General features: G+C 37.7%; 1 protein-coding gene across 5 annotated transcripts in view; it reads left to right on the top strand.

Moving 5' to 3' along the window:
• Positions 1-22919, top strand: part of ZEB2 (zinc finger E-box binding homeobox 2) — a 171370-nt gene that overhangs the window by 71610 nt on the left and 76841 nt on the right. The window lies entirely within an intron of this gene.

Genomic DNA, 22919 nt, shown 5'->3' on the forward strand with positions numbered 1-22919 from the left:
AACAGGAAAAGGGCAAATGTTCATTTGTGGAGCATCTCAGATACCACTTTAGTTTGGGCTGAAATTCAAGAAAACGTCTGCTACTCAATGAAGACGGTGTAAGCCAATGGCCTGTGTTTGTATTACTTCTTTTTGTATTACATATACACTCTTGGAGGTAGTAAATCTATGGATACAAATTAATTTAGCTAGAAAACCAGTATAATGTAGTGGTTAAGATGTTTGACCAACATTAGGACTGGAAAGACTGAGTTCAAGTCCACCTCCAGCCATGAAACTCTGAGAAAATATACATCTCTTCTCTCTTTCTCTCTCTCTCCCTCCCTCCCTCCCTCCCTCCCCCCCCCTCTCTCTCTCTCTCACACACACACACACACACACATTCTCTCTCTCTCTTGTTCTCTCTCATTCTCTTTCTCTCCCTCTTCCCCCCTTTCGGCTCAGCCTACTTCGCAGGGTTGTTGCTTTGTATTCCTAAAGAAAAGATCAGATATAAATCTAATATATCTGAATATTTCTGTTTTACTTTTTTCAAATGCTTGATTTTTCTTTTCCTGACAAAGACAGGAAAAGCATTAATCAGCATATGTCCCATAGGAAACCGAAAATGATCGCTGAACTTAACTAAATATGTTTGTTGTAGAGAGTGGCTCTGGAAATTCTTTCGTACTCCAAGTGTTAAGTGGGTGGCCCACAGAGTCTTTCTAAGTTACAAGGTAACTTAGATCAAACTGTTAAATATAGAACAGCAAAGAAAATATGCCCTGATTTCATCAGAGGAAATGTCAGAACAGTGCACCATAAGACACATTCCACCATTTTATTTCTTATTTTATTTCTTTTGCAATTGTCGTTGCAGTTGAATTCACAGAGGCTTTAAGAGGGAGGAAAAACAATGGCGACGGGTATAATCACACACTGGAAGCTAAAAATTAGGTTTTGATGAAGCGTGATAGAATAACCAAAATCTTGAGGAATGCTTTCCAAATAGCTAGAGAAAAATAAACCATTCCTTATGTCAGTCTTGTTAGAGAGGGATTAAGAAACTGGCAATTATTTTGGCGACCTTAATTGTTGCTTTGCAGGAAAATATGTAATTAGAGCACGTTTGCGCGCCCGCACACCTGCAGCACATCCTAGAGTATAATGTCAGCTTTCACTGCTTGTCCGTGCCAGGTTGTATCACAACCAGTCACAGTGATGCTCTGAGAACATTTTGGACTCATGTAATGTGGCTTCTGTGCATGAAAGAAGGAGGCTTTTACACTGGGATACAATAGAAGGCATTAGTGCAACACTGGTTTCATTCTTCTCCGACGCCTACCTTCAACGCTGCTCTGGTTTACTCAGTTTGAAGTTGGATTGTTACGGTATCACAGTCCTGTACATTTCTGAAATTCCCTTATTATTCAGCTGATTAATATAAGCATGGCCTTGATAATCAGGCGACAGTTGTGACGGGGAATTCACTGGGCAAAGCAAGTGAGTAGCTGGACGAATTCTCAATGAGAAGAGAAATTGTTGGAGGTGTTCAACAACACTCTGTGTGTAAATAGCTGCATGGATGCCAATAAGGAAAGGCGTGTTGTGTGTCTGTGCGCACACATATACACATATGAAACGTGTGTATGTGTGGGTGTATATGCATACACAGTTGGGTGGCAGTAAGAGCTAAAATGGAAATTGTTACTTTCCTCCTGGTTCAGAAGCTTTTAATCAGTTAAAAGCTCCTCAATCTTTTTATGACACAGCTTGTTTCAACTTTCCAATGTTTCGGCTCCTTTCTTTACCATTATTTTTAAAAATTTAAGCCAGAAAACTTGGGAGCTATAGAAAGCTCCCCCTCCCTCTTCCCTTTCTCTCACTCACTTTAAAGGGGAAAAAAGCGCACAATAATGAAAATAACCATCTCACAGCTAAATTCGGTAACCTGGCACGCTGATAGTTAACAGACTTCCTTCCCTAAGGGAGATACACTGATTTTGCTATCTGACATGTTGTCATATATAAAGAAATCAATTGGTAATTAAATGATGCACCTTGTGAAGATGACAAAAGGCATTTGGTTGCAAAAAGAGAACTGGGTTGTGAGGGGTTTGTAATGAAGGCCTAATGACTATTCATAAGAGATTTTCAGTCCGTTGATCCACTTGACTGGAAAGTTCTGCCCTGGAGAGTTAGTGCTGTCAGTTTCTCTCACCTCAGAAAGCCGCCACAATCGACGGTGTAGAGCATGAGCGAGGAATTATCTAGTTTTTGCTTGAGGCCTGACTTAGGTCACATGCAGAAGGCACACATCTGGCATCCTGGAGGTGGAACCTCAGGACATAAACTTTGACTAATTTTTAAACTATAAATATGTAAGACTGACACTGAATAAGTTAGTTTTGATTCACATTTTCCTGTTATTTTTGAGGCACATCAAAGAAAGAAAGCACGCCGATTTCTCTGTTTCAGTAATTGTGCATGTGTAAGCGCGCGCGCGCACACACACACACACACACAAACACCCATTTATGCATATATGCAAGCATACATCCTCCTCCTAAGGTAAAGTAGTTTTTCATTGGATGTTTCCCCATATATTACCTCATAATCAATTGATCACATAATTTTGTATGGATAGCTTGATTCTTAACCAGCAATAGTTATTGGAAATGACGAATGAGACCATTTTTCTTTAATAGTTTACTTTTCTTACAAAGGGATATGAGGAAATTATTCCTTCTATGGTCCTTGTTTTCTTTAAAACTACCAGAAGAATGAGGTGTATCTATCTAAGGATTTAGAAATTTTTCACTGAAGAAAAAATGAAGTTTATCACAAGAATGACAGATTTTGCTATCTATTTATACAATGAAAGTCAGATACTTTTTAGAAAATAGTACTAAATGGATGAAAAGGTCTCAGCAGTTTTATTTAGGATAAAATGTTTAGGCTTTATTTTCAGCAATTTGTTTCTTGAAGTCCACCTTGGTCTATAGTATGTCAAATGCTAACTTATTAACAACAAATTTCAAGTGGAAAAAAATACAACATCTTAAAAAAATAGCCTAAAAATACTGATTTTCTATACAGGGAAAATGTATGGAGAAACATTCAGTCATGGAAGATTGAGCAGAAAAAACTTCAATAAGATGTTTCCCCTGTACTAACTAGCAGATGAAGCTAAAGTTTGCATAGGTCAGAAAACAAACTAATTATGGTCCTGTGTAAGAGATAATGAAAATGAAAGAAAATAGCTACAAGTAATCAGCTATTGATGATTATCTCGTAGAATTTCTATTACATCAGTATTCTCTGCCTATGTACATATTTGCTTTTGAAAAGTGAACCCCTCACTTATCTCATCAACAAATTCACCTTATCAAATTTAACTATGCTTGTGATTTTAGTCCATTTGCTGCCTCAAAGCTTCTGCACACAACCATGTGTAACGAAGTAGGCTGCAATGGTGTTTCTTACCTGTAGATTGTGGATAATTAATTTTAGAGAGGCGTTTTTGAGAGCTGACAAAGTGGACCAAATGAATGGACAAATGCCAATAAAACAACCCCAATTTCATTTATTAATGTATATTGATCACTTGTTTAGGATTTAAGGCTATATATATATATATATATATATATATATATATATATATATGTATGTATGTATGTATGTATGTATGTATGTATGTATATGTATGTGTATGTATGTGTATGTATGTGTATGTATGTGTATATATGTGTATATATGTATGTATGTATGTATGTATAATATATATATATATATTTCAACCTTTTCAGAGCTGTGGTAATGAGCATTTGTGAGATTGTGTCTAGCTAAGGACCTTTCCAATATCTGTAAGTCCTGGATTTATTGTCAAATTAGTTGACTTTGATTTATAGGGATGTCACTATTAGAAGAAATCTTTATTACTTTAAATGATATGTCGTCCCAAGGCAGGGGTCAGCTACTCTCAGTCATGCTGAATAATGGTTTCCCCACACCAATCCTCTTGTTGATTCAGTGGGATAGTTTCACCTATAAAGTGTTACTTTTATGGGCCAAGAAAAAGGCCAGAGAAATGTTATCCAACCAGAAGACAGACATGCAACTGAGAATTACCCTGACTTGTCTAATGCAAATAGAAAGAAAGGAGTTTGCCTATTGTCAGTAGCCTTATCATGTTAGAAGAACATCAGAGAATCAACTGTGAAAAGGCGGGATAATGACTCCTGGTATTTTGAGGAAACAAATGCATAAGTTGTTGGTCTTGAGCATATTTTTTGCAACTCAGTTGACTTTTCTAAGTACTGTACTCAGTGGCCCTTCTCAGAAATGTTTCAGTAAAAGGGATGATGTAGAACAACAGCCTACATCTGTTTTTTTCATTTTTTAATTGTAAGCCACCCAGGGTCATTAAGGAGCCAGGCTGCTAGCTAGCTAGCTAAACAAACAAATAAATAAGTAAGTAAGTAAATAAACAAACAAACAAACAAACAAACAAATAAATATTCTCAATCTTACAGTCACTCCACATTAAACAATTTATAACCAGCTGTCCTGAAAAGGTTTCTTTTTAAAAATTTCATGCTGCAGCCACTGTTTAATGTTTTTATTAAGGGCTTTGCTTTGTTTGTAATAAATGAAGTAATAATGAAAATCATAAATATTATGTAATGTTTTGATTATCTATTAGAAGCAACTTTGGATTTTTACAACATAATACGCATCTTGTTAATCAATACATAAAATTAAACTCTGCATTTCTGCTAGCCCCCTTGCATGAATGTCCTCTGGTCCAACAACGGAATGTGAATGAGCTCATTTAAGATAATGAAATGTCAACTATCTAAAAGGAATTTTACATGAAATCCAGTGCAATGGGGTATTTCTAGTTCTGTAGATCGTACTCCTATAATTGGTAGTTTATTAATCAAATGCTGAATCACACAACAGGGCCCTTCTATATGAACATGTTTGAAGCTTTCTTGTTAATCTGATTCAGAATTCTCTTTCAAGCAAATGATCTCTTTGGAGAATCAACCTAATAGAGTCGATAGCTTGCTTCACTTTCTCTGCCTGGTCCAGAGAGAAGATACAGGACATCAAAAGTACTTCTCAAATTGTCCTATTTGAGGTACAATGAAAAGCCCATCTTGGTGAAATATCTGACATGAAACTAATGACGGTAATCACTTAACGGTAGTCCTATCAGCATGTGGCTTAAGTGTGCTTGGATAGCACTCCAGAGCTGTTAAAATAAATTTTAATTTATCTCCTTAAGCCAATGCAAGGCATCTGTGTCATTTTAAGACAACGACAGCATTTAACTCCATAGCATTGGAAGCTGCCAAGTAATGAAACAGAAATCATGATGTCAACATTATAATGGTAATATGACATGTAGCAACATTCAGCTTTGGGGTGGGGTGGGGTTGTGTTATTTACAATGCTGGATTTGGAACCTGAACAATAAATAGCATTGCTCTATTTAGCTCTCTACAACCAAACACATTCATTTCATCCCCAATTCATTTTCATCTTTATTTTAGTTTCCATTCATAACACAGAAGTTTACCACACATATTTGTAGTAACACCAGTTATGCCCCTATCTTCCAAATCTCTTCAGAACTGTACATTACCAAGTGAGGGTTCATTGATGAGTCTGTTCATTAATGTTGATAATTTATTTCTGTCTTTGAATTTCATTCTCTGATTATGCATGTTTCTGTTTTAGCTACAGCTTCCAAATTTGTAAAAGGCTCCATATTCTATTCTTTTTTTTAAAAAAAAGTTTGGCCTATTTGGGAAACCTACATAAACCACATTGGTTGCAGAAAGCCACATAGGGCGGCAAGGGAGATGGAATCATAGTGTCATGCTCCTATAGAAAGCCTTTTCCAGAGTGGCCATCACTGTTGGAAGTAATGGGGACTGACAGTTCTTTAGTTAAAAATCACACAGGAGGGTCACTTTCCTTTAAATTATCTATTGAATGCCAGCTGTTTACAACTTCAGCTGTCTCATTCAGTTTCTGGGGCCAAAAACGTCTTTTCATATAACACTTGTCTCAGAAGATGCAGCAGAAAAGATTCCCATTTCTTCTGGGATAGTTACACCTCTGTAGAAATTGCCAGTTGCAAATGGATTCTGCTTTGTTCATTGCCTTGGGTGGTGAGGAAAGGTGATAGTAGTAATAAAACAGGACTAGGCCGGAACCAAATATTTAGCAGATTCTTATTTGGTGTGGCTTCTTGCTTCTGTATTTGAACGATTTCAAACTGAAATCTCATTTAGACTAATTTTATTTTTGTACTGTATGGGGATGGCATTTTAAGGACTCAGGGTTGATACTTCTTAGTATGACTAAGAAGGTACCTCTGACAGATAAAGCTGCTTGCCTGTCTTTCTGGGTTTTTTTTCCTGGAGAGGGGAGAATGGGGTCACAGTCAAGGGCTCTCTTTTTTCCGCTCTATTAAAACTTCAGCTATTCTACAGCTTTACTCTTTCTCTCTCTCTGTCACCCTCCCTTTCGTTCATAAAAGCAAACCATACTCAGATCATGCTTATCTCACAATCGAAGCTGCTGCATTCAAACCTTTCTCATTACTGGACCAAATGAGCAGTGGGTCATCCCTGGATCATAATTAAAAGCCTTCGTGCTTTTTTATAACAACAACAAGAATGCCAACGAAAAGGCCCTATAATGAAACATTCCACATAGTTTCCCGATGCATAGCTTTTTTTTTTTAAAAAAAGGAAGAGTAACTAATTTCCATGGTTTCCGTGGTATTTAAATAAACCTGCCACCCTTATTTTCATAGATTAATGAACAGCAAAAAGATATATGGCAAAGATTTATGCTCACACTTTTTCTTCCTTATTGGGGGCATTTTCTTTAATTATAACATAAGTGTGATTTAGTAGTTATTTTTAAAGCCTGGCAGAGATACTGCCTCTCCAGGCTTTGATTTCAGCAAATACCACTACATCAGTGTAACAACCAATGACCTGTACTACTTGGCAATTAGAAAGCCCAGTTGCTGCAGAAACTTGATACTTTGGGAATATTGAAGTTTGCTGTGAAATTATTTTCAAACCTGCTGATTGATGTCTAGTTGATAGCAGCTGGACAGCATCACGTATTCCTTGCCTTGGCAGCATCCTCATTTTGCTCCCCATTATGTAATTTTTCAGGGGAGTTGTCACGGGCATGAATGTGCAATGGTTCTGTTTTCTTTCAGAAGACTTGTAAACACCTTAAACAGCAGAACGCAGCTTCCAACTGTTGCAATGCTTGGTGAGTGGAGTGAAGCTGGGCCCTGTGGTCTTGTCCCAAGTAACCAGAATCAAACTGACAATGATGTGATAGAGCTGGCAACTGGGCAACCTTGTAGATTGAGTGGGGGTTGCTCCAGAAATCTCCAAGGTGGCTGTAAGTCTTGGAATCAGCTAGCTGGAGAAGGGTAGTGAAAACTGATATGCACCACAATGGCATGCATGAACACCAACACTGTAGCACAGTGACACAAGTGTGTGTGTCAGGGTTCCTGTTTATTGATTTTGAAACATGTGCCTAATGCTTTGAAATTCCAAGAACCTGGCCTTCACCTTGTAAATCTTTCTGTGCTTTGCTGTATAATAGTTTGCCATTGGTAGAGATTGACACTGTAACTTCTTTCTCTTGCTAGTTCTGTAAATGCACTTTGGTCTTTCCAAATCACTTTTGAAGTTTGCGGGGGGGGGGAGGGAGCACGAGGTGGGGGGAGGGAGCACGAGGGGGGGGTAGGGGCGAGAAAGTATAATTTGCAAGGCAAAATTCTTCCCAATTTGAAATACTGTCCATCCCTTGTTATAGATATTGTCCCTTATTCTAATTACTCATATTTCCAAGAACATTAGTTACACAAACTTATGCTATGTGTTGTCGCTGAGGATGAAAGCAAATTAGTTTCCAATAAGACAGTACATCAAAGAAACTAGCGTGTTCTTCATGCAGATGCCTTTTTTTTTAGAATTATAGTTGGACATTTTTGGCAGACAGATTGTCTTTTACTCCATCAAAATGACAGTTTCTTTTGTAACTGCTACATTCATAATTAGAAGAAGAGAAGCAATCTGCCTGATTTAATATATTAAACAAGTTTAGTGTCTTATGCTAGTAATTTCATTATTTTAAAATATGAATTAATTGACTTAAAATAATATTATTAGAAATATAGCTAGTAGGATTATGGAGCTAATTTTTTTCTAATCAAAGCTCCCTATTAATATACTTCAGACTGGGGTTTTTTTGGAGTGGGGGGAGAAATTCTATCATGTCTGAAGCTGTGGAGTTTAGAATAAAATCATCTTAACTGCAGTCAGTTCTTAGCTGATAATTCGTGTGTCTGAAGGCTAAACTAGATGTGCATCTAATTTTTTCATATCAAAAGTTACAAACAATAGATACTGCTGTTGCTCCTAGGAGATGATCACTGTGCTTGAGTAAGATGGGAAGAATGATATCTTACCCTGTTACATAAAGTTGAAAGAAGTTGCTATTTGTATTGTGAACAATTGAACTCAGTGAAGATTTCCTTCCTAAACTACAGCTTCAATAAGTGAAGTTCTTCATTAGGTCCAACTGCATGAGATGAAAAAGGTTGATTTCTTTCTTCCTCTCTGCTGCTTTCTAGAGGTCTTCCAGATCTATGCAGGCTAGAATCAGGTAAAGCTAACCTTTGCTAACCAGATAGAAAAAGATAATATTTGAACACCTCAGATAGCTTTCTATGGCCCAATCTTGAGAGAGAGGGTTTGCGAAACTGACAAATTTCTTGTTGTAGAAGATCTAGGCCCTACATTCTCATCAAAATGCCCCCCCCCCAAATATCTTCTCTTCAAAGAGGTTGCACATGTTTTTAAATCAAGCTGGTAACTCAAGACACAAAATTATGTTCCAGTCACAGTATTTTTCTTGCAGATGATGATAATCCTCTGATCTGGTGGTTGCACAGTTTTGTTAGGCCTCAGATGTAAACAGGGACACACAGTCCTAAAGTAAATTTGAAGGAAGTCAATTATTCACAAGGATGGATGGATGGATGGATGGATGGATGGAAGGAAGGAAGAAAAGAAGGAAGGAAGGAAATTCTTGCTCACTGTCTTAAAAGAAGCCAGATGATTTTATGTACATCAAAAGCAAATATAGATTTTCATTGTGCTCTGAGTGAACTACATGAATATTATTTCAAGTATTTTCCATTTATTTTGTTTTGCAGCCATCTTCAAAATGGTTAACAATATAAAGAACAATAAAACTGCAACATTATTAAAACTTATAAAATTTAATAATATTCCACTGACTTTCTCTTTTACTCTTTGAAAAAATATATCACAGGAAATATCTGTTCCTTGGTATAATTTCAAAATTATAGGAATAAGATCAGAACTGCTGAGGTCAGGAATAGAAACATGTTGCTGCAAAACAACAGACTTGGCATTGGGAGTTAAATAAAATACCTTCAGACAAAAAAGGTTTCAGATATTTGCAAATTTTTCCTATTCCACCAGTTTGATTACTTGTTCTTAATTGTTGGAAAGTTTCAACAGTTCAAGTGGATCTTCCAGAAGAAATAGTTTTGTTTATAAAAGAAAGAACAGAGCAGCCTGGTTGATGTAAGGCATCAATAGTTTGTCTAAGAATACTATGACCAGCATGAAGCAAACAAGAAAATGCTTCTGTTTTCTCCTATAAAAATTCCAACTCTTTTTCTGAGTATCCTATCAAATATTATCCAGCACACCTAATGTCTAATTCTTCTTCCATCTGATAATAAAGGAACTCTAATCTACAATTCTCTTAATTAGAATGATTGAGTTTGAAAAGGACTAGTCCAGTGGTAGATAATCTTTCAGTACCCAGGAGCTAAATTTGCAGTGACTTCTGTGGCAAAAGGCCATACTAGATGGGGCAATGACACAAAAATCATTACCACTGGATATTAGAGATTTGTCAATGCAATCCAAAGTGGGGCCAAGAGGACACAAAACAGCAGATCTGTTCCAGATGTTTTCCTGAAAGTGTGTGTTGTTTTCCAAAAATACTTACAAAATGAAAACATACCACCCTCTTGCCGGTTTCAGTGGTCAGAGAAATAACTCATTTTCAGGCTTCCATTAGTTCACTCATAGAGGTTGGGAATCCTTCACGGTAATAGAAAGCCCACCTGCACTGACATAGGAGAACATCTGCCTAACTTTAACCTTTTCAGTAAGCTGGAATTGGTATTCCTCCTTCAGAGGTGAAAGTTTAGAGACTTCTTCTGGAACCAACATATACACTATATTTAGAATCTGAAAATGTAGCTTATATTTCCATATTTTGGTCCTTCTTGGATACTTAGATGTTTGGTACTTACAAATGTTACATAAAAACACTTGACATGCTTTCAAATAAATAGGAGCCTGTACACAAGTTTAATTCTGCATAGAGTCCAGCTTCATTCATACATTTACTTTTTTTTTGCTGCTTCTGCAACTTGAGATGGACCTTGTGGGTCTCAAACCAAACTGAGATCTATGACTCTCACTTTGCACTTTGTAACAGGAGAAGGAGAAATCTAGTTTGGTTTTCAAACTTCTTTCCTTGTCTGCAAAATTTAAGGGACTAATTTTATAAGGAGGAAATGTAAACCAGCTTTTATACCTGGGAAATATCAAAATCTGATAATAGGGGTTGATGCTGATGAGAGGCACCACTTTTTCAGAACACAGTCAGGGTGGAGGCACTTTAGTTAGCCGGCCATTGAAAATGAGAGGTCAGCTGGCCGCACTGCATTAATGTAATGGCAATCGAAGACATCCACATACGTTCTGTTGACAAGCAGACACCAGCAGAGGTGAAATACTTTTATGTATGTGAGTTCTGAGGAGCAAAATGCATGGGATTGGCTCACCTCATTTATGAAAAACAATCTGTGACTGCATTCGTCATATAACAGAAAATATTATAATTGAATTGCATAAGTGAGACCACCAGCCTCAGTCCAAGGTACTGCAGTTGATTTCCAACAAGCCACATAACATCCCACAAGGTTTTCCAAAACTTGCCTTGATAAACAGAGTTACACTTATACCAGCATTCCCAATTTGGTTCCCTCCAGGTAAGTTGGGAGTGGAACTCGCATGGTTGAAGTTTGAGAATTCTGGGAGCTACGGCCCCAATTTACCTGAAGAGCAAGAGATTGGAGTAGTAAACTGACTTCAACTTACGAGTGGTTACCTTAGAGTAGGGGTGGGGAATTAATTTTCTCAAGGGGCCACATGAGGAACTGGGACTATTGTGGAGGGCCAAACCAAGAGGCCGAAATTTTTTTCTTAATAATAATTTTATTGCTTTATAAAAAGAACTAAGTTGTAGGGTTTTGATTAGCGACTACTGCTAAGAATATATATTACATCTTATTTACATTTGATTTCTAATTTCCAATTGACCTCATGTGGGCTCGACAGGGACAGCTAAAGGGACTGATATGGCCCAGGAGCTGTAAAATGCTTAGGTCTGATTTAGAACTTCAAGAACATTATGTGCTTAAACACAAGTGGGAAGACAGCAGAACTGAGGTAGATCATTTCCAAGGCCTGCTTCTCAGTGATATTGCCAGAGTGTCAGTGAGAGTGCCTGTTTTGCCTCCCTGGGAAGAGATGGTGACAAACAAAGAAAAATGCATGAAAGACAGTTATTACGATCTTCTTCACAAGCCCAAATTTCTCTCAAGTATTCAAGTAAATTCTTTCATATACACTTATCGTCTAGTGAATCAGCCTAGCAGGAACCCTCTCTTCTCAATACTCTCCTTAGTTAAATATGCATATTCAGTAAATTGGCTATTGGAGAACATACTATGTAGCTGAGATGAATATTCATGAAAGGCTACACATATAAGGATATTCACGTTTACAACTAGTTATCATCCTTCAGTTTCTTTCTCCTTATTGGTCACTTCTCCTTCCTTAAAGAGTCTGAAATTCTCATAGAATTCACCAGTGTTATTTTCTTACACACACACACACACACACACACACACACACACACCTGATTTTAAGCTTTGCTGTAAGGCCACTGTAGGGACTTCAGTTTTTACAACATGTCATTACCAATCTGCAAGCAAGTTGCCCTTTTTCCCTATGGTATTGAAACCTGACATCAAGTCCATCGGACGCTGAGTCCGATGGCCATTTTTACCTGTCTTTTAAACCCTGCATAATCTCTCAAGCAGTTGAGCAGTTTTGCCTTGGCTGGATACAAGGTTCTGTATGGTAAAAGAGAAGCAAGAACAAACCCCCCTTCAACTTGGTTTTACAGCCCCAGGTTATTCCTGAGATGACATCCATATTTCTGTAAGCTTAGAAGGTGACCACTGGCAGGGCACATTTTCACACAGCTTCTTCAGTGACCCTTAACATCTGCCTAACCCTTAAGCATATACAAACCAGCAGTGACTCCAGCAAAAGAGTTGAGTGCTATTTTTACAGTCTTTTTAGGAAAACATGTTTGTTATAATATCAGGCCATTTTTCTCAAAGCTTTTTTTTTAATGCCACAGCTTTCTATTAACTGTCTGTGTGGTCAGCTTTATTTAAAGGACTCTCTCCCTCCTCAGATCTACTCAGGAAAGTATCTGCAGCTTGCTTTGTTATCACTTCCCCCATTTCTTCTTCTACTCCTTGGTGTCTGAGAGTTTTGAACTCTTCTCCCTTTGTCTCCAAAAAGGAAACTGCTGAAAGCATTTCCACCTGGATGTTTGAATTATTTAAGTTGCAGGAACCAGACCTTTTCCCTTCTGAGTCGCTGTGGGTTTCAGAGGCTAAAATTGCTTCATCATGCCAAAATAATAATAAAAAGTATGCATACATTATTTAGTTCAACCCGAGAAAAATAGCCCGACTTTTCCCTAGCAGTTTTCCATTACAGAACAATTGATGGGCTTTGTCTTCTTATCTGAGGTAATTTTCTTTGGTTTACTGGGTGACTGACAAAAAGCTTCTTCAAACTGTCCTTTATTTAAACAAAAGGAAATGAAATGGTACTGTGTGTGCAGTAATAATTCACAGGGGCTATATGAATTTTTTTTTCCTCTCCAAGAAACAGGTAACATACTGTAGCAACTGCTCCTGAAGCCATAACAAAGGTTGTGTCAGCGTTCTCATTATGATCTCTGTTTATAAGGAATTTATAGCTCAACTGTAAAAATACAGAAGGAGCCATTTTTTTAGTGCTACTTCCAGCTGACATTTTATATTAACACCAGGCCAGAGAATCATAGTCTTAGCCTCACTGTAGAGTACCTTTTCCTTCACAAGGGTCTGACAGCCAGCTGGGTGGTGGTGGCAGTGATGGTAAATATTACACGAGTTTCTTAATAAACACCTCACTATTTGGCAGGGGCTTTAAAAATTATTTTTTAAACATCTTTCTTTTTATAACCTAAGCTATGCTTAAGTATTATTTTATGGGAGGCATTAATACACACAGAGCTGGGACAGGAGCACAGGAGGCTATCATAATGTGAGGTTTTGTATAAACAGCGTATGATGAACAAGCAGGTTGCTGGTAGTAGCACAGGTTTCCCTCATTTTATGGGAATTAGGTGATTGATTGTTTTCATCCAAGAATTTGCTTTATGCACACATACACAAAAATGAGGTTTGTGCCAGCATAGTCCACTTGGAAACTACCATAATGTCTTCCTATCAAACAATTTGAACATCTTTCCAGCAAACCCTCTTCTGCCTTCATTCACACATTTATTATTGAGTTCTGTGATTGCCCTAGTTGTCTCCCACTTACTTCTGTACCTGCAGTAGCTACTGCTGCTACTATGAGCTCATAGTGAGCCATGAACGTCTTGTCTAGTCCCCTTATTCAAAATGAAAATAATGGTAATAATAATTTCTCCAATAGGAGAAGTAAATCTGGAGACAGTGCCAAAGCTGGAGAACGATCCTCAGTCCTAGAGTGAGCATTTAATCTGGCCAAATGTACTCTGAATAATATAACACATTCATAATGCCATGTTTGTCTGCCACGTTACAAAGTTAGATGTAGAAAAGATGGAGAAATGCTTTCACTGAACATAGACAAAGAAAAGAAAATATGCTTTAACGTTTAGGAGTCAATGCATTTTATTAAATTGGACAACATACCCTGAAACATCCTCCCCCCTCCCTCAGTCTTAATTTGTGTGTGGTTTTTGGTAAAGGTGTGCAGCATACAGCTAAGGAAGCCTGTATATCTAGCTATGTGCAATTTATTTGTGCTTGTGATATATGAAAGGTTCAAAAAAAGTGATAGGTTTCTTTCCAAATTATTATGGAGTAATAGCCATCATACTATCAGGTAATGGTTTGGTTTACACATTGTGCTGAGCCATAATTTGATGTACTTGGTTTGGGACTAATGCAATGTGTGAATTCATCTATTGCAATTTGTAAGCCATGGTTTATAGTTTAGTGTGTTCCTAGGAACCCAACCAAATATTGCTTATCAAGAGACCATGATGAGCTATGTGCACAGTTTCCCATATGCCAATCATTTTCAGAGACTTTTCTCCAAATGTCCCTACCTATATGAAATACATAAAGTGGCTATAAGGGAGAAAGTATATTTTTTAGCTTTTGATACCACTTGTGGATTACTCTTTCTAGGGAGGCATGCCTGATACCCACATTATTGTCTCTTTCTTGCTAGATTGACATTCCTCTTAAGGCATACTTGTAATTAATTCATTATTTTACTTTCCCGTCTTACGTTAAGATAGTGGTTGTTTTCAATTAGTGGATGTTTTTAATTAGATTTTGCATATCCTGCTTATGAATATGTTTTGTCTTACCTTTCCAAATAACTCCACTTACTGAAAGACTAATAGTAACAACAGAAACAAAAATAACAGCAATGATAAAAGCAACCCAATGAATGTATAAGCTTCATGGCCTTCATTGTGATAATGTGTAACCGGCAAACCTTATTTAATATAACTAGTGAACAAATCAGGAAAGCAAATTTCTAAAAAAAAACATATTTAGAGTCCAGTGGTGGGATTCAAAAGTTTTTATTATCGGTTCTGTGGGCATGGCATGGTGGGCGTGATGTGGCTTGGTGGGCATGACTTGGTGGGTGTGGCAGGGGAAGGATACTGTAAAATCCCCATTCCCTCCCCACTCCAGGGGAAGGATACTATAAAATCCCCATTTCCTCCCGATCAGCTGGGACTCGGGAGGCAGAGAATAGATGGGATGGGGCCAATCAGAGGTGGTATTTACTGGTTCTCCAAACTACTCAAAATTTCCTCTATCAGTTCTCCAGAACTGGTCAGAACCTGCTGAATACCACCTCTGTTAGAGTGTACAAAAACAAAGTAGGAAGGGCGGATTGCTTTCCTAATTGTGAATGCATAACTAATGTAACAAATCTAAGTAAGGAAACTTGCCATGTTTGATTTTAAGAAAAATTCTTCATAGAGTTGGTTTTTGCAATTGAATGTATTTGGAAACAGCATGTGTGATTTTAAATTGTACAGAATGATTCAACAAATTGACATTTGAAAAACAATAAGGCCATAGATTAAACTTCACATAGTGCATCCAAGAAAACACTTCAATCAGTAACTTAAAAAGGAAGGACATAGTTGGCACCCTCTAGCTGTCCTTTCCAGTGCCAGGAACAAGTAAGCATTTTGGATTCAGTTGGAGCTACCCCGTTATAGTTACATTCAAACAACCATTTTCTCCTATCCTTTAGATGTGCCTCTGTTGTAGAGGATGAATTTTTCAAGCATAGTGGAGCTTCATACTATCTCACTGTAATCAGCTCTTTTTCAAATTAAAAAAAGTTATTTGTTACATCTAAATTAGTTATAAATGCAGATGGTAAATATGCAGCTCTCCAGATGTTGCTGAACTCTGACTTACATCAAATATGGCATTATGGGAGGGTCAGTCCAACATCTGGAGGGCCACATATAGCCCAATCCTGTCTTAAAGAACCTAATTCTTCAGGGTTTAACCATATGACATATAATAACAAATCCTAAATGAGTTTTTTGAACTCTCCCCCATATTGTTATTAAAAGTGCACCAGTACATTGATTTAAATCTGAATTGCTTTTCATTTCCCTGAGAGTATAATAGTCAGTAGCTAACTTACAATTTCTTCTCCCCATGGATTCTCCATGGTTATTTTTCAGATGTGCTCTCTTATGTATCTATTGATGTGGACTGAGTATAACCCATTTTACTGAAAGAAAATATTAAGAACATGAGAACAATATTATTAGGTCAAATATAAGGGTCACTTAGTTCTATATATTAATTTAGACATCATGCTTGTCTCTTTAACAAAGAATGCAATAATATACATCAATGTGGCTGGATTTTAAAAATAATTTCCTTCTGTCTTCATTTGTCTATAAATATTAGGATTTCAGTTTGGGAATGGTGGATGATCAGTGCATTTGCATATGTGCACTTGTTTGCAACATCTACATCTTTTCTCATTGGTTAGGACTTCTCCAAGAAGTGAGTATCTTCTGGTAATCACACTCTGCTTTAAGACACAAAATATTGCTGAACTTCCATAGAGTTCAGCTCTAATCCCCCTGTAAAATGCCGTTTAAGAGGATGTTTGTATCACTGGATTTCTCTGATCTATATATGCAGTGAGAATGAAGGGGTAGTAGAATCTCTGAGGTAATAATATTAATTTTACTATATAGCTATGACCAATTGGATCATCCTTCTTTACACATATAATAGGGGCTGGCATTGTTTTCTCTCCCCTCACGACCTTCACCAGAGTCTTGGTGAAGTCTCTTCCTCCTCCTCTTCCTCAGATGACCTGTAGAACTACCTGCCCCTTTACTGGGGGGACAAAAGAAGCTGTCAACCAAAAGGAAAACTTCAACCCCATCTTGGTGTTCCAAAGGGCCTCCTCTCTCCAGGGAGTAAGAGAGCTCATCTGTTGACTGCTGGTGCCCCTCAGCCCCTCATCAGCAGTCCTCTGTGTCACTGGTGGGATTCAATTTTTTTTACTGCCGGTTCTGTGGGGGTGGCTTGGTGGGCATGGTGTGGCTTGGTAGGCATGGCAGGGTAAGGATATTGTAAAATCTCCATTCCCTCCCCACCCCAGGGAAAGGTTACTGCAAAATCCCAATTGCCTCCTGATCAGTTGGGACTCAGGAGGCAGAGAATAGATAGGGCCAGGGCCAGTCAGAGATGGTATTTACCAGTTTTCTGAACTACTTAAAATTTCTGCTACTGGTTCTCCAGAACTGGTCAGAACCTGCTGAATACCACCTCTGCTCTGTGTAACTCTCTTGTCTTTCCCTCACCACCCACCACTTTTAAGAGATTTCAATTTTCAGCTTCAGTTTCAAAGCAGATAATCATCACGGGTACCAGAGGGATGTGGGAAAGAGGCCAGGGATACATTTATTTATTTTATTATCAATTTTAATTGGCGCCTTTCTTGCAGTTTAAGGCAATTACACCCCTCCCATCTTTCCTTGCAACATGAAACCTACCGGTTTGTGGAAGATCATGATCATGTGATTGCAGCCAACTATGGCGATGCTGCAATGGCCACATCATTCTGAAGATCCTTAAAATTTCATTTACATGGGAGTAAGAGGTCCTGGATTTTGTACCCATTCTTTAAATTAGCGGATTTGAGGCAACTTGATTGAAATATTTTTGTGGCATTTTGCCATGTTGGGCTATGTTAGAGGCTACAAAAACAGGCAGACAGCAGAGATATAGATGCACTGTGCAGTACACAGAATAAAATAATAAATAGCAATAGCAATAGCAGTTAGACTTATATACTGCTTCATAGGGCTTTCAGCCCTCTCTAAGCAGTTTACAGAGTCAGCATATCGCCCCTACAGTCTGGGTCCTCATTTCACCCACCTCGGAAGGATGGAAGGCTGAGTCAACCTTGAGCTGGTGAGATTAGAACCGCTGAACTGCAGATAACAGTCAGCTGAGGTGGCCTGCGCCACCTCGGCTCTAAATGAAACAGGAGTACATTACAATTGATCATAAGAAAAGAAAAGAAACTTAAATGAAAAAGATGTGATATATTGTTTGAAATTATGGATGTGCATGAATTTTGTACTTTTGAATGTTCTGTGTAGAGGTGAAATATCCTTTGGTAGGTAATTTTAAAAAGCAGGTTAAACTAGATTTTCTTTCCTCGGCAATCTAGATTTGAATCTGGATGGTGTTATATGTGGAAACTTTCAAAAATTGCTCTTCTTGTGATTTGTAAACTAAGCGGCCTAGCATTTAGCTGTAACTCCAGTAATTCAGAGCAAATGATTACAGTTGAATAGTAGCAATCCATCAATCCCATCAGCCTACAGAAGCTAGTTTGGAGTAAAGGCAGCTAACACTACAACTCTGTCAACTTGAGCCAAAGTCTTTCTAGTACAACCTTCTAAAATCCCAAAAGAGTCACATGAAGAGCTGGTTTGTTTCTATTGGCTTTCATTCCTGTCATTCAAGATAGCTTGGACTTCCCTTGTTGACCTGGTTAATTGAACTGGAGAACAGTTCTGCTCCTGAATTTGTCAGCATGCTTATTAAAGGATGAGTTTCAAAGCTGCAGCTTGTGCCCTTTACATCTCTTTTCCTGTTTTGAAACCAGTTACATTGATGGACTGCGCTGGAGTTAGGTTTCAGTCCACTATACCGCCTATCAATGGGCAGGAAAGCCTGAGGAAATAGTTGTGTTTTAAGTGCTACTCTGAAGTAGGATTCTCCAAACTTTCCTTCCAGAGTTCAACTTCCTGTTCAGTGGGCTAAACAAATTCCATCAAATAAGTATGATTTGCTTGTTCCCCTATGCCCCGCTCTTTTAAGTACAAGCTTACATATTGATGAAGACAATAGATAAATATTGCTGGGATTAATACCCAGCAATAAGCCATATATTTTTGAAGTTTTTCTAAAATTTCCTATTATTCAACCTTTAAAGCTGGTTTTGACTGATTTTTTGCTGATCAGTTGGAAATACCTGCATGCCAAATAACTAGTTCATTTTCCAAAACTGTAGAGAGAAGTAGAAGTACTTGTAGGAATGTTAGCATTTTTTTTTAGAAAAAAGCTGACATACACTTTTATTCATTGCATTTCTATTTTTATATTAGAATTGTTCAGAGTAGCTTGTTTCGTCCTTGGTACAACTAAATTAAACATTTTTGGTTTCTTTAAGTTTATGATTTTGCAAAAGCCACATACATCATTAAAGAAAAATATTTGGTAAGATAAGTTTGAGTCTGAAACACAAGCCATTAAAAAAATGGGACTAACATTTAACTTGGGGTCAGTTCACATGACTGCATGCTAAATTTTCTTGCTTACTCTTTATTTAAGTCTTCCTTTTTTGCATGGGTAGAATGTGCATGATAATCTTTGTTATGTGGATCAATTCACTTTAACAGCCTCCAATTGTAAATGAGTTGCCTACATCTTCGGCTGCAGGGGAACAGTGCTTGTTTGTGCACATGGTAAATTGGTTTCTCTACTTACTTGCACAGTGTTCACACTGAGCAGACCAAAACATTTGGACAGTTTTGAAAAAACAAAACAAAAAACCATGCTCTCTTCAAGGTCCTGTGAATGGCTCTTGAAAGAAGCAGAGAAGAAATAAAACACATCGGTGGCAGGCAGGTTTCCGGAATCGTAAATCTAATTTCTCTGCTTAGTCCATAGCACCAATTGAAAACTACTCTTTTGCATTATTAGAAAAGAAATGTATTGCACGTAACCATAATATAAAGAGACCTGGCTTGCATAAAGCTGTTTGCTGAGACATTGTTTTCAAAATACATAGAGTCATTTCACACTTTAACTTACACCTTTTCATTACCTGCTAATAAAACTAGAATGAATAGATTTGCCTAAACTTGTTCTGCTAATAGTGTTAGCCTCCTGGGTATGGCGAGCCTTAAAAGATGCCCACAGTAAATTATAACAGCCACTGTTCTTCTTGTTTTAAACCTTGTCTAATGATAAGAAATGGAATTGGGAGGGGGAACTCAAGGCTCATACACTGGACCATCTCCCCCCCCCCTTTTTCGGCTCACTGCTACAAGCATCCTTGTGCCACAGATAACCTTATGTATAGAAAATACATTGTAGCTCAGCTCCTGGTTTCTCTACCACCCTGTGAATTATAAATCTTGTGAACAGAGGTGATACATCATTTTTTATTAAACTTATAACATTACTGCTGCACAAATAGTGTTTATATAGAAGGATATATGTTTAATTTTCTCCCGGAGTATGCTGCAAAAGAAATAATAAATTTCACTTTGATAGCTCCCATCACATAAAAGTTCATCAAATATCTATGCAGCATTTTATTGAGATTTCCAAATGGCATGTCCTTCCTCAAAGTATCAAAGAGCAAATATCTGTTACGGCCGTTATAAAATCAGCTCTAATTTTCTTAGTGCGAAGTTGCAGATAATCAGCCAGTAAATTTTATCCATATTACTCTCTGAGCCATAAATTCAGAACCGCATGCAAGTTGGGGAAAATTGAGGTCTAGGCAGCAAACCAGGCCTATAAACTTTTCTCTGGTTATTGGAATAAAACAAATCAAAAGCTTGGTCTTGGTTGTATGATATTCTCTTTTGATAGACCAGGCTTCTTGTTGTTAGCACTCCAAGCGCAGAGGTTAGTCAGAGCAGAATGTAATTTCTAGCAATCTGACAGACATGAGGATTGAAACGGCAGGTTTTCTCTTCCGATTTCAGGGAATTGCTTCTTACTGTGACAAATGATTAGCTGTTATCTCTGACTGAATTTGATTTCTACAAGAAGCTGAGTCAGGTAACTTTGCAGCTTTTGAGGATCGGTGTGTGTGTGTGTGTGTTTTCCTTACAGTAAATGAAATCAGTTCTCAAACATGCCCCCCAACCCCTTTCCACATCACACATAGCTGCAATGAAATCTTTCCTGTTGAAAATAGTGGACAACATTACTGCTGCTGCTTCTCTCTCTTTCTTTCTCACTCTCTCTCTCTCTGGTTTACCAGAGCCAGATTTGCTGGTTTATCTCAACCTTTGGCTGATTGGATGGATTTAAGGCAGTTATGGAAAAATAAGAGAGGAAAAGAAGTTAACATCTGCATTCAGCTGGATTGCAGAAGACCTCCTTCAGCATGGTCTGGTGGGGCCAGGGGTGGAAAAGAGTTAGAGCTTCATGTAAACCATAAATAAAAATGGACAGCTGTGTAGCATACATAGATTGGGGGGGTCATTAAAATTGGTTTTGCATTGTTTCCACGTGAGGCATTGATTAGTAATGATCTCATTAGGCTCATTAAAAATAAAGTTCACCCTTGTGCAGTCCATCTCTTGGGTGTTTTCTGTACCACTGCCTCACATTAAGGATTTATACACATATCTACCCCACCTTCAGATTCATACAAATGGATAGACTTCCGAAAATCTATACTCTGAGAAATAACTATAATAGTAAGACTATGGTGCAGGCCATTCTTTTAGGATAGATTTCCAAACCATACTTTTCTCAGAATCTATTTTGGTGTGCTGCATGAAAGTAGCCACGCTAATGTCACCATGATGAACCCTATGTCTCAAGGTTGCACTTTGTGAAAGGGTAGCAGGCTAATTCTCCCAATGAAGATCAGGCAAAAAATATTGAGAACTATTAGTAGTATAACTGAAATGCATTGACAGTATTGGATGGAACAAAGAATGGGATGAAAGTTATGAATCAGGAAAAAAATCAATCTCAGAAAGCATGGCTGGAAGAGAATTAATGTGAAACTCATTAACATTTCATAGGGTAAGGTGTGAGATGAGTTAAGAAGCCCCCTTCAGAGATAGATGAGTAGTTTGGAAATAGGATAGATAGGATAGATAGATAGATAGATAGATAGATAGATAGATAGATAGATAGATAGATGATAGATAGATAGATAGATAGATAGATAGATAGATAGATAGATAGATAGACAGACAGACAGACAGACAGACAGACAGACAGATAGATAGATAGATGATAGACAGACAGACAGATAGACAGACAGATAATGGATGGATGGATGATAGGGATTTTGGTCAATATATCACCTTGCAAACAGCTGTTAGACTCAACTAGACATCAGGGCACCAGTGAGCTGTTCACATTGTTGTATTACATGGTTCCAAGGATCATAGTGAGTTAGGTAGTGTCAGTAGTGGGGGCCACACTATGTTAAGGGTCTTGTATTTTCTAATTCTGAAGAGGAAGAGGGCAGCTGAAATTATTTTTTATTGATACATATGTTACATTTATGCCAACGGTTGAGTCCAATTCCTACCTTGAAATGGTAGAAAATAGTATTACCCAGTTTTGCAGTTTTCTGCAGTCAGAGGGGGAAAAGAGAAAAAGACAACGAGAAACAGATTGGGTGACTCTGTGTCACACAAGTTTCAGAACTGTATCTTAGGAGCTTGTTTAAGCTTGTGCACTAACGCCAATCCATGAAGACCTGCAAAGGTTGATCCATTATGTCTGATGGAATGTGAAATATATGGAAGTTGTGTGTTAATTCCAGCTGGGAGCCATTTCCATGTAACCTCTAGTTCCTGTGACCATTGGCAAAGACTGGCTATCTTTTTACAATTATTTTCTTTCGCTTGGTTACAAGTCTTATTCTTGGGCTATTCTGCTGGCAAGACCACAAGTTTATTTCTTGGTAAAAGCAAAATTGTATCCTTGCCCATGAATGGCACCATAGAAAAATGTTCCTTGATATAGCTGAATTCCTGATTCATTGTGCAGTTCATCAAACAAGTAAGTTCTTAATAAGTAAATTCTATGAGGTTTATTTTTTTTTTTCTGTTTGACTTTCAGTACAGTAGTCCTTGGT

This window comes from Thamnophis elegans, chromosome 1 (assembly GCF_009769535.1).
Source record: "Thamnophis elegans isolate rThaEle1 chromosome 1, rThaEle1.pri, whole genome shotgun sequence".
Taxonomy (NCBI): domain Eukaryota; kingdom Metazoa; phylum Chordata; class Lepidosauria; order Squamata; family Colubridae; genus Thamnophis; species Thamnophis elegans.